Source organism: Dermacentor albipictus, chromosome 3, assembly GCF_038994185.2.
Source record: "Dermacentor albipictus isolate Rhodes 1998 colony chromosome 3, USDA_Dalb.pri_finalv2, whole genome shotgun sequence".
Taxonomy (NCBI): domain Eukaryota; kingdom Metazoa; phylum Arthropoda; class Arachnida; order Ixodida; family Ixodidae; genus Dermacentor; species Dermacentor albipictus.
The window spans coordinates 79,370,718-79,382,730 of NC_091823.1; the positions used below are offsets into that span (position 1 = coordinate 79,370,718).

The window sequence follows — 12,013 nt, forward strand, 5'->3', positions numbered from 1 at the left end:
GACCTTTACTACACCCATCCTGGCAAACATTAGTCACTTAGTAATCAACAACAACGAAGACGCAGCTTTAATAGACAAAATATGGGCAAATAATAGGCAGAATATGAGATTGAAAAGACGGGCAGGCGAGAGGCTCTGCCCACACGCGCGAGTTGATTGCTTTTCTCGGCATATCACGTTTTTCATCAAGAGCAAAAAAGTATATAAAACAAGCGGGGAAGAAAGCGACTGCTAGTAAAAGAAATAGATAATTGGTACCAACTTTCAACCCTGACTTCCTTCTTTCCCTCGGGTTCGTAAGGTTAGTTCGGTCATGTCTAAAGCCAACAGCAACACGAAAACGGCGCAGCTGATGAAGATAATTACGGCGTAAACTTACACTCACCGCCAAAAAAAAAGTACGAGGAGACAAGCTCGCCAGTTCGCCTAACGACACGGTGATGACGGCCATCGTAGTTGCATTGTTAGTCACACTGGAGGCTCCCCCTTATGATTATGGGGCTGGTCCTCATTTGTCCACCAAGGCAAGGGGAGATTAGGTGCGAGTCATGCCGTTCGCGTATGCAGCAGCATCTGCTGCGACGCTGTCGGCAATCAACTGAGTGGCGGGTGCCTACTTTCGCTGCGAACAGGACTCGCCACGTGGGTTCGGGTCATTTCGCTTACCGTTGCTACAATTAGCCTTCTTTTTAATGAGGACGCATTCCTTCCTTCCAAGGCTAAGAAGCGCTTACTTCATGCAAGGAGCTGTAGTGATCTAACCGTTCTTTTTTTCTGCCAGTGCGAAAATCTTGCCTCCTCCCTCTTCCGCTCCTCCCCCTCCCCCCTTTCTCCACACGCCGGCAGGCGCATTTTCAATCTTCAGAAGTGCGCATGCATGACATGCAGGATAACCTATGTGTGAATCGCGCTATTAATGTTAATAGTTTTTTTGTGTCAGAAACTACGTCTACTTTCTGTTTTTCAGTTATGAGCTGCTAAGACCCATGATGACTGGAAGTACAAAATTCAACGCTGCATACGGGTAGTCGTTCATTCTATAATTACAAGCTCATTTCGTCGTCTCCAGTTGAGCTCGGATGACTGTTTTATATTCTTGCTTTTTCTCTTCACTACTGAGACTCCGAAAATGAAAGCTGTGGGCTGCACTTCGAAGACTGACTGTTTAGTTGTCTGGCGTGCAGCTAGAAGCTGCGCCACCATTACAGCAAACCAACACGTTGCTCGTAAGTACAGGGCAACGTGAAATGGCAGGCCAGTAAAAAAGTTGAAAAGGCGGAATGTAAAGAAACCAGAGCGCATAAAGTGTCACGCTGCGCGTACCAAAGTGGGCAATCCACGCGAAAAGTACATCTACGACAACCATTCTTTATTGGTAAGGTTTCTGATCGTAAAATTTCAACAATCATCGTTTAGGTGCTTGCACCATCAACATGATAAGCCGGTAAGGTAGGTGCAGGTGTTCAGGCACTGATGCACATAGTCAACGTGAAGATTGTTACTCAACTCACTGATCCGTTGCTCTGAGTAAGTAAATCGGTAGTATAGGTGTGAATTCCCTTCGGTTAACACGCTCAAAATTTTTGACTTTTGCCTAAGAACTTTTTTCATTCTTCTTACTTTTTACTTTTCATACTTTTCCTTGTATAATCTAATATTACGTGATATTTTGAATATGTGACAGTACATGATAACATGATCCTCACGTCGTCCATATCAAAAGGAGTAGCCGGCACCATATGTTAGTGCCAACGTCTCTTTATTCGTGTCATTAAAACAAAGAAAAAAAATTCAAGATCGATGCTTAAGTCAACGTTGAAACATTATCTTCTATAGGGTTTCTGATACACCTTTATATGTTCACGGTTTACCGAAAATCTGTCAATGCAATGCGTCAGAAACGTTGGCAGTAAGTATTCCCAGCGCAAATTAGCTACAAACATAAGGGAACAGCAAACATAAAGGCAAATAGAAATAAATATTAGTTTTATTGTTTCTTTTTTTTTTGAGAAGTAGACGAGCATTGTAGACTATATATCACGACTTCATGAAACACTTGCGAAGTACACGGATGTTAGTACCCTCCGTTGCAGCTGCAGCATGAGCAGCTACTTTGCACACCATGTAGTAAATGTGTGCGTCACTGAGGCAACATTCACCATGTGGGAGCACTGTATAAAATATTGACCTGAGGGCAAGGATGTATGGGAGCACACTTAGTCCAAAAACACACTGAGAAAATTATGTAACGCCAGTGTCCGCTATCGTATCTTGCGAATTGCGCTTATACAGAAAAACTAAGCGTTTTCTTCTTGACCTTGCGCATAAAATGCGAAGAACAGCCTGCAGCACATGCTTGTTCGTGGGATTAATCGCGTTCTTATAGCGTCGTCGAGCATGATTATCCCATTGATCTATTGCATTCAATTCATGCCACTGATGAGCTCCTCATTCGTGCGGCAAATGCGTCGTATCATGTTCCGTCCTTCGTTAGTAACGAGATAGCGTTTTCTTTTCTTCTTGTTTTCCCCCCGTATCCGGTTACCGCGTTGGCAAATTGCTGTGTTGACGACAAGGTTCATTCTGTGGTACTTGCGACTACTTTATTCTTAAATACGTACATTAACTCCAAACGACAACATGGGAGAGATCAAAAACGACAATGCCGGGGGCGACCAGCCGTTTACACTCACCAGGTCCGCAGCTTTTTTCTCCCGTGCTCGTAGCACGTAGTATCGGTACGAGGAAAGTCTGCGTTCATTACCAGCGACTGAATTCCGTTAGTCAGAAATTACGGCAGAACTCATCTCACGATGGCCCTCGAAGGTAATGCAATGAGCATCCGAGCTCTGTGACGACAAAACGTATTTCTGAAGTCACGTTTATTTAAGATCAATTGTGGTCGTTCGGAGACTTCCGTTGCTTCGTCTATATGCGCCATACTGCGATATCGTCCCGCTTTGCTATGGCATATTCACTTGCCAAAGTCGTATACGAGCATGCCAGCATGACGACGACTGTATGATGACTACGCCACAGGCGCCGACTACAGGGGGAAAGGGGGAGGAGGGAAGGGGGGAGGGAGGGGGAGGGAGGGGGGAGGGGACCGAGGCCCCTCCAGAGTTCCCTCACCCCCTCCTCGAAAAACTCCGGAGGGGACCCCACGCACCTAAAGTGTCACTACCAGAGCTTTATCACCCACATTATTTGAGGTTTCTTTTGACTTGCCTCGACGTTTTCACTTGAAATTTTACTGGGGCTAATTGCTTACTGCAGCGTTATTGGCGCGGACTTGCACGGCATTAATTCATACTTTCGCTTTATTTCTGCAAATCCTGACAATAGGAGGACACGCGCGTTAGATGCACTAGCGGCCGCTGCCTCGTCCGTATTTTATCACTTCAACATTGTTTTAAATTTCCACTGTTAACACCCTGCACATACACAATATACATAAATATATACACACAGGACAACGCTTATTATATTTTTGAAAGAGACGGAGGTAGCCAATTAAAGATTATTTCTAAATGTATGTAGAGCCTGTGCCTAGAGAATGAATATGTTGCTGTATGTTCACCTCACTTCATATTGCTTTCCGGGCTTTTTTTTACCATGAAAAAAAAAAAACCTACAGACTTCCGTGACCCCTTCCGCAGAGTCTTTTATCAATGGCATTTGAAATGCACGCGAATGATGTGTCTCAGTATTGTGGTTCCTTCCCTTAAGCAATGCTAACGGCTTATGAAAAAAAAAACATTTTTAGTAATTTACAACATTTATTAGGGATAGAAACATCGTCACTTGGATGCAAAGGCCATAAATATATACAGGGTGTTCCAATTAACTATCATCCACCAAGATTAAAAAGAAAGAGCAATGCGTTACTCGAAGAAAACCTGGTGCATATTGTCTCCAATACAGTGTAGTAGCTGCCAGTAATTTTTTCGTTACTGAGATTTAGTAAGGTATTTTAAATTAATTATTTAACTCGACACGTACTATCATAACTATCAAAATGTCAATGAAGCGTTTGAAGGCACAGCCAAGAGACATCTGACTGCGTGATTTTCAGCGACGTATTAATTGCGTACAACGTTTTTCCGACTGCTAAACAAACCCCGTGAAATATGGACAATACCACGTGACTGCGCTCCCACCCGTCTCATAAATCAGCGCCCTCGAACAAGCTCCCTTTGAGTTAGCCAGAATGAAATAAACGAAATAAAGAAAAACATCGGGATCGGGCTAATGCCTTATCTGCCGCGCCCCGGCCGAAGTAACACGCCGCGTTTGGTGTTCGCTGTAAACAAGCCGTGATATCTGTTCTCTTAGCGTAGATAAAGTGCACAGAGGTTCTTTTTTTTCCACAAAGCCTATCACCATAAAAGCGAATTGACAACATCAGTACAAAAGTTTAAAGATGCGTCTTGTTTCGTCCCAGTCGTTATGTTTCTAATGTACAGAAGGTAAACATGATCCTTGCCTTGGGAGCTGAAAACGGCAACGAGAGGAAGGCCGCAAATGTGCATCAGTCATGGAAGTGTGGCGGTAGACCAAACGCATCGCCTGTCGTCTGAAATTATGGAAACCTAAGAGAAACCGGCAGCTTCAAGAAACAGGGGCGGAGGACTCTATCTATGAGTCCTAGCCTACGCACGGATGTTCTAGCATTTATGGCCTCAAACCCCCATGCTAGCGTGCGGGACGTGGCCGCCCAGGTTCCAGTTTCCAAGTCACCAGTTTGTAGGATTCTAGATGACGGCCTTTCACCCATACCACCTTAACCAGAACCAATGCTTAACCAGAACCCCACAAAAGTCGATAAGTCACCAGACCTTTTGAGCAAAATCATGTAGTTTGCACAGGCCGCGCGCGGTCTCGCGCACCGTATCTTAACATGGATCTGCGCACAGCTCATACATTTGTGCGCACTGCGTTCTTGCCGCTCTTTCGTTGAAGCGATAGACCGCACGAAGATCACTTCGCTCGCCGCTGCTGCCGCGCTTGCTGATACCAGTGTTTTGACAGCGAGTGTCCGCGCTCATCGAGTGTGATGTGTTCATGTTTGATTTAGCGCACTGACACCACACGGTCGATAAAACTGCCATCCTTACTTCGTATAGCTGTGTACGACGCTTCCCCTTTCGGGCGAAACTGCGACTTTATTTTCTAACTTCGCCTGTCTTCTGCTTTCGATTTTGTTCTACGATCGTAGGCTGAACAAAGTTAAGGGATCAGTAGTCTAAATAAAAAAGAAAAACGCAACACTCACCATTTTTCTTTGAAGCTTTGTTTGTTCCTGCTATCTTGATCGATTTATAATAATCCCATCTATGTTTTGCGACCGCTAAGCACGTCTTGGCCAGTCCCGCACGGTAGGCACGTGACCAATATTTTAAGGCCAAGAACATCAGCGATAACAAATATATATGAAGCAAACAGAGCCAAATTGATGAAACAATGCTCACGCGACTGCGTCTCGTGCCTTCCGATCACCAGGCCGTCCTCCGTGGTCCACGAGGAGACGCTGAGGTATTGTCGCAGCGTGCTGGGAACGTGACAGCGGAACAGCGCCGTGTTGCCTCGCGGCACGTAGTCATCGTGCACGTGCGCCTCGAACTCTTCCAGGATCACTGCGCGAAGGTGAAAGAGAGGCACCAAATCATTTGTGATGGCTGTTAAAGTATCGGCTCGAGCATCAGTGTATGAGTGCGCGATTAAACAACTACAACAGCAGCCATAATCACAGCAAGAGTGGCAATCACAAGAACAATCACAGCACTAACAAAACAAGAAAAACATAAGAACAGCAGTAAAAGGCGAATGAAAGTTGCTCCACCACATTCGAGATCTGGAACCTGATCTTTTGGACGTTGGTTGTTGCAATAGTAAACACTGACAGTTTGGAGATGAATGTTTCGAATACTTCATCGCGACAGCATTTTGTCCTGTTCTTTAGGCTATTTAAAGCCTTTCTATATACAAAGAATGCTGTCTTGATATGAAAACCTTTGGCAAGTTTATCTAGTAGGTCAAAAAAGCCAAGCTTTCCTTGGCTTTCTTTTCCTGCCTTTCTTTGAGTTTGGTTTGGCTGCGGCTGGGTCAGTCGGTATCTCGGCGGATATACTTGTGGATAGTGAGTGCAAGTACCAGCAAATAGGCTTGTATAACCCCTGTGTGCGGGCGGACGAAGTAGTGCCAATAAGCTCCCCTCTCTGTCCTACGTATTAACAGCATGAAAACCTGAAAATATAATGACAGCTCATAGGTATCTCTAAAGCACGCCAATATTTTAATGGAATAGGTCATAGTATTCAACGGACTGCTTGTTTTACCTGTTTTACTTTGATTTATCCATACGATGTGTGTCACTGGGCGTCTGCGTACTCTTGGCCCATTCTCACTTGGCTCAAGAGGTACAGAATCCTTTAATTCATTAAGATATGGCTCGCACATACTGCATACACCTGCCGTTAGTACCATTATTCCTTCGAAATGCGTCATACAACGCTTCCGTTCTTGTGACACCGCTGCGTAGACGTCTTGCACGGTGCATCCGCCTGATTTGGCGTCTTAATTACGGCGTCGCTCGAGAACGGTGCAGGGCATAAAGAGAAAAAAAAATGCCTCATATTTAGGTTGCAACCTCTGTGGTTATACAATTATACGCAATTATTCTCGTCGCTGTCAGTTGAATACACACCACTTAAGTAACGCTTTGCTTGACACAGATTCCAACGTCTGCTTTGGACCTGCATATTTTTCTGTATGTATCTGTATGTAACTATGTACAGAGCCTGGACCAGAAGAAATGGCGTATTCATTGTTCAAGAACCTTGAAGTATATCACTCTTTTCCATCTTTTATGGCATCAATGCTACTTGAACTCAAGGCGATATTCTAGCGTCTTCCAGAACGGCTGAACTTATACCTACACTCCCTCTATGAAAAGATCCGGCTTATTTGCTTAACTACCACCGTCTACTAATTAACTGGGAAAATGCTTGCTCCGTGAATAACCCGGTGACTCGAACAGTTATAAAGACATCAGCATGCTGAAATTGGATTTCGTCTTCTTCTGGGCATAGAAGATGGTCTTTAAGTGGGTACCGGCATAGTTCTGAGTGGTAATTGAACGCGCCAGTGGCGTAATATCTTAGTCATGAATGTGCGCAAAGCATGCGTATAAGTCTGCCCTACTGTCAGATCTTGACATTATATGCTGCGTGGGACTACGCGAGCGCATGTGCAATTTGGTAGAGTGCTTCCCGACTCAATGATTATTGTGTTTTTTTTTCTTTCCGCGCTACAGATTCGTGAACGAGCCCCCGCTATGCTTGCTAGACGCAAGCAAGCAAGCTTAAAATAAAGGCGACATTTGAAGCTTTCGAGAGTTATTCTTGCGTATTGTCGTCCATAAGAGGAGCACCATTTTCGAAGCGTGTATGGAAAATGTCAACGTTTTTTTTTAAATAATGTTCGCATCATTGATAAATATTGGCATAGCAGCTTGCACGAAATGGAATACCGTTGCCAGAAAGACATCGTTTATTGCGTTCTCATGTTTTCAAGCCGTTTGTGCAGCTAGTTATGTTCCGTGCCGTAGTTATAGTTCTAGCTGCAATGAGCTATAAGCAGATCCTAAATTTCGGTTATGACTAAACTTAAAATCAAATGTGAGAATGCGTGGGGCCACGTGCGACACTTTTAACTACAGCGATCGAACTTTTGGAAAATGTGGGAGGCAAAACTGACACAAACATTAGCCGACAAAACGTATAATATATGCCATAACTTTACAGTCTGTCGTAAAGTGCATCACATATTTCTCATAAAACGCAAATACAAACTTTGTCCTGTGCGTACCTTTCTCGATCCTTGTCTGCTTTAGCACCGTTTTGCCAAAATTGAATGTTAGCTACCTAACCCACGTTTCCCCGCCAGAGCGGAATTCATATATTTTTGTGGGCGATGCCTCCTTCAAGACGCAACAAGCATGGAGCCGTGAAGGCGAAAACTTCGTTTTCTCTCGGCGTTCCCGCGCGCGTGGCGAAGGCAAACGCCGGCATGTGTTGCGAGAATGGTGAAATGTACGTCGCCTGATGTGGCTTGACGTGCGTCTTTCAAGACGTCGCTACGTGAGCTTACCGGCTTCGATCTACGCGCTCCACTTCCCATAAACCGCTTACGCCAGATGTGTAGCTGCCTTTACGCACGTTTAGTTAGGCAGGTAGTACCCATGCATGCATATAAAGTTAGCGTTTTAATATCCAGGTAAACACAACAGAATGTTACAGATGGTCCGGGAGGGATAGTTCCGAAAAGGGCTAATAGTGGGCATGCGCTAAGCCCGGGGCGTACGCCTGATGGCGAGCTTAATTTGGGCAAGTGATCGATAAGATCAAAAAATGGGGAAGTTCTTACGGTACAACATACGCCACATGTGGATAAAACATTTAATAGCTGTGCGCAGCCACTCAGTTCCGTGTTCACCAATAGACAAGCTGCGTGGCTTGCTTTGTCAAAACAGGGTTCCGATGAAAACACGGGATCGAATATGTTGGTCACTTTGAAGGTTTCTGGGTCTTGTTTGAAGCATGGGTACAATGTACGGCGAACTCCTTATCGCCAAGTCGATGTGGTGAAGCTTGTTGTTGCTCTATTGTTTTCTTGCGTCTACGCATATTTTTATGGAGCAATCATCAAGTTAGTTGAATGCATTTAAGAGCCGTGTTTCTTTTCCTTCCATCTTCGTACACTAAACATTTTAGTCCTCTTGTTGGTGGTTTTTCATTTATGTTGTTGTGTTTTATTTTTTGCCGCTGCTAACTTATGTTACAAGCTTCATCTTGTGAAAAGAGGAAGCATTTAGAATATAGTTAAGATATCGTGCCTACGTCACTTCAGCATCGTCAGAATAGGTTTCAAATAATATACCACGGTGTGGTAATGTAACTTTCGGTAAACATAAACAGCACTTTGTAAGTGACTTGCGGTGATATCTCTGGGGCTATGTCGTCGCGCTGCTGACCTCGAAGTCGCGGGTTAAATTCCGACCATGGCGGATGAATTTCTATGGCGGCGAAGTGCAAAAACATGTTCTTGTACTTATATTTATGAGCACATTAAAAAAAAACTAGATCGTCAAAAATATTTCGGAGTCCCCACCTCGAGTGCCTCCCAATTAGGAAGTGGTTCGGCCCGTAATACCCCGGAATTATTTTTTCTTTAGTTTCCTTTGTAAGTGACGTGTATGGCTTCATATCTGTTCTGTGCGGGATATTGTTCTTCTCGGACAAGCCAGGTACAGCATGCAGCCTGGTGTAGAACATAGATGTCCATTTGTAATGATTCGTGATCGCTCCACTTCGCATCATGCGAAGGAGTTCTGCGAAACTTTCTCGAAACTCTAATGGAAGGGTGGCTGAACAGGCACACTAAACAACAGATGCTACACGCACTCTCAAAGCGGACTTTGTAAATGAAGCTTGCACGCATACGTTTTTAATCTACATAAATAATTAATCATTCGCCCCTGCCCCCGCTGTCCAACAAACATAAAACATAACCTCGAAGTGCAGCTTGGTCGCGAGCAGCAATCTAGTTTCATGGACAGATGAATGCACGATTCGATGCGGCATGTGACATACCATGGATCGGGCCGAGTACGCACGCCGAAGGCTTCGACGCAACAATGGTTGAGCTGAGCGGCCCGAACTGCACAACGCGCTCGAGCGCATCGGAAACCGATCGGACAACGGTCCCGACGACGTGTACCGTGCTTGGCCTTTCACCAAGCGCTTATTGACTTTGCGATCTCCCGCTTGGCCTAAATCTTGACTTACTTACCCCTGTGCCGGGGAACGGGGCTGATGAGGTATCTCCCGAGGCCGTTCAATGTTGTACGCCCCGGCTGGCACGCTTGCGTTCGTTTATGCTTGCGATAAAGCCTTCGGTTTTGTTCATCGCGAACTATACTTAGCGTGGGGACTGGCTGCTTCTTATTTTATTTTTCCCTCAAGATGACTCACTTTTCTTTTTTTCTTGTGTCAGACTTGGCACGCGAACATTGACCGGTAAGAACTTCGTGTTGAGAACGTCTCGAAGGAGAATGGTAGTAAAAGCGGATGGGCCGAAGTTCAAGATAGAAATGCTCAACCGGGCCCCCGTATGACGCTGGAATCACGCACCCTCTATTTGCTCGAACTGGCCTCAAGCAAGCGGCCTGCGGGGAGACATGCGCTCATCTTATTCGGAGCTCACTGCCTGATGGGGTCGAAATGATCGTGATCACGCCATGCGCTTAATTCGTCAGGTTTCGTGTGGTCGCCAAGGAAGCCACGTGCCAGGCTAAGTCACTGGGCCTTCGTAGAAAACGAAGTCAAAAGAGTTTCTACATCGATCCTGCAGTAGCTGATTGTTAGGTCTGGAAAAATGTCAATCGGCCAGGGGATGCTTGGAAGGAAATTAGGACGCCGCAACGGTGTCATTACAGTATTTATCATCTCTGATGATGACTACTGTAATGATGATGAAGATGAGTGTGAAGAAAGGCACCGAGATTAATCAGACGTGCGTCCGGTCCGCTACCCTACGCAGGGAGAAGGGGACTAAGGGATGAAAAGAGACGGAAGGGATGAAAACACGCAGTGGGAGCATGTCCGGCTGCACCCCCCCCCCCCCCCCATCACGCCTATAACCAGTCACTGAGGCCGGTCGATTTCACATACTAGTGACGTCCGCATTGCTTTGAATGCCTATGGTGGGTGGAGTGATGGTCAAGGAATCTCTGTCTCATAATATGGTCTATGATCAGGTGGTAATGTCTTCTTGGGGCACATATAGTTGCCTAAGCCTAAATTGGATTGCGCTGCTCCGGCAAACTTTTATGTGTTTCGAAGTGGACAGCCTTATGGTGCATAATATAGCGAAGCTGTTTAAGACTAGGCTTCCGTGAATTTTTTGTTTGCGTCAACATAAACTATCACCCCCTAACACAGCAATTGTACATACTCCCCTGAGCACGCAAAAAATACAATGGCTCAACCCTGTCTTAATGGAGCACACATATATATATATATATATATATATATATATATATATATATATATATATATATATATATATATATATATATATATATATATATCTTGTAAAGAAGAAATACTGCCGGTTAGCCAGGCGCATCTTCAGCATACTACATACGGCGACGAAGACGTGCCGGCCAGTCAGGCGCATCACCAGTGCTGAACGCATGAGGCTGGATCAAAATCTGGCTTTACTTCCAGTCTCAGCTGCAGAGCAGAGTATTGATGCGGAACAGCCACCACAGTGTGGCTGCACTGAAGAGGAGGAATACGACGTGTTCCCGATTGCTATAGGGCCGCCGTCTTGGCCGCCGTTGGCCTACATGTATGTATATTGTAAATAGCCTCGTCCATCAGCGACACGTAACATCATTTGGTGGAGGTGGAAGTTCCCCATACCCACCATGGAGCTTCGCAGATGTCGCAACACCGACAATGCAACTTCGGCTCCTCCTTGCGGCACAAAAGAAGGCATAGGTCTAAAATTCACTTTTTAGCTGCCGTGTAATGCCGAGTAATGCCTTGACGTGTGCATGAATTTTGGTGCGGATCATGTTTGCTGGCAGTATAATCCATGATCTGTAAATGCGGTTTTAGATTCCACGCTGCGGCACTTGAATATGGTAAAACGCGAAAATGTTCTGTGGTGCTTACACGCTGCCTTGATAAAAAAACTAGCGTGCACAAGCTATGCACGAGTTCCCGAATGCAAGTGGAACGCAATAAGGCCGCAGGTTACCCTGTGCACCTCATCACATCAATTTGCGAAAAGCTCGTGCGCATAGCAAAGCAAGGCAAATGCAGGCGCCGTCCTTCTGTTCAAAATGAAGGAAACGAAAAATTCGAAGGTATTCCCTGGATACATAAAATTTCAAACGGCCTAAAAAAAATGTGGCCAGCGTTATGGTGTTCGGGTGGGATTT

The 12,013-nt window shown here is 45.2% G+C and overlaps 1 protein-coding gene across 1 annotated transcript in view; it reads right to left on the reverse strand.

Moving 5' to 3' along the window:
* The window catches only part of LOC135919174 (cell adhesion molecule Dscam1-like), a 283,407-nt gene that overhangs the window by 180,116 nt on the left and 91,278 nt on the right, over nucleotides 1-12,013 (reverse strand). The window contains exon 2 of the mRNA XM_070536458.1: nucleotides 5,472-5,636. The gene's annotated coding sequence lies outside the window, so the exon portion shown is untranslated. The remainder of the gene's footprint in view (nucleotides 1-5,471; nucleotides 5,637-12,013) is intronic.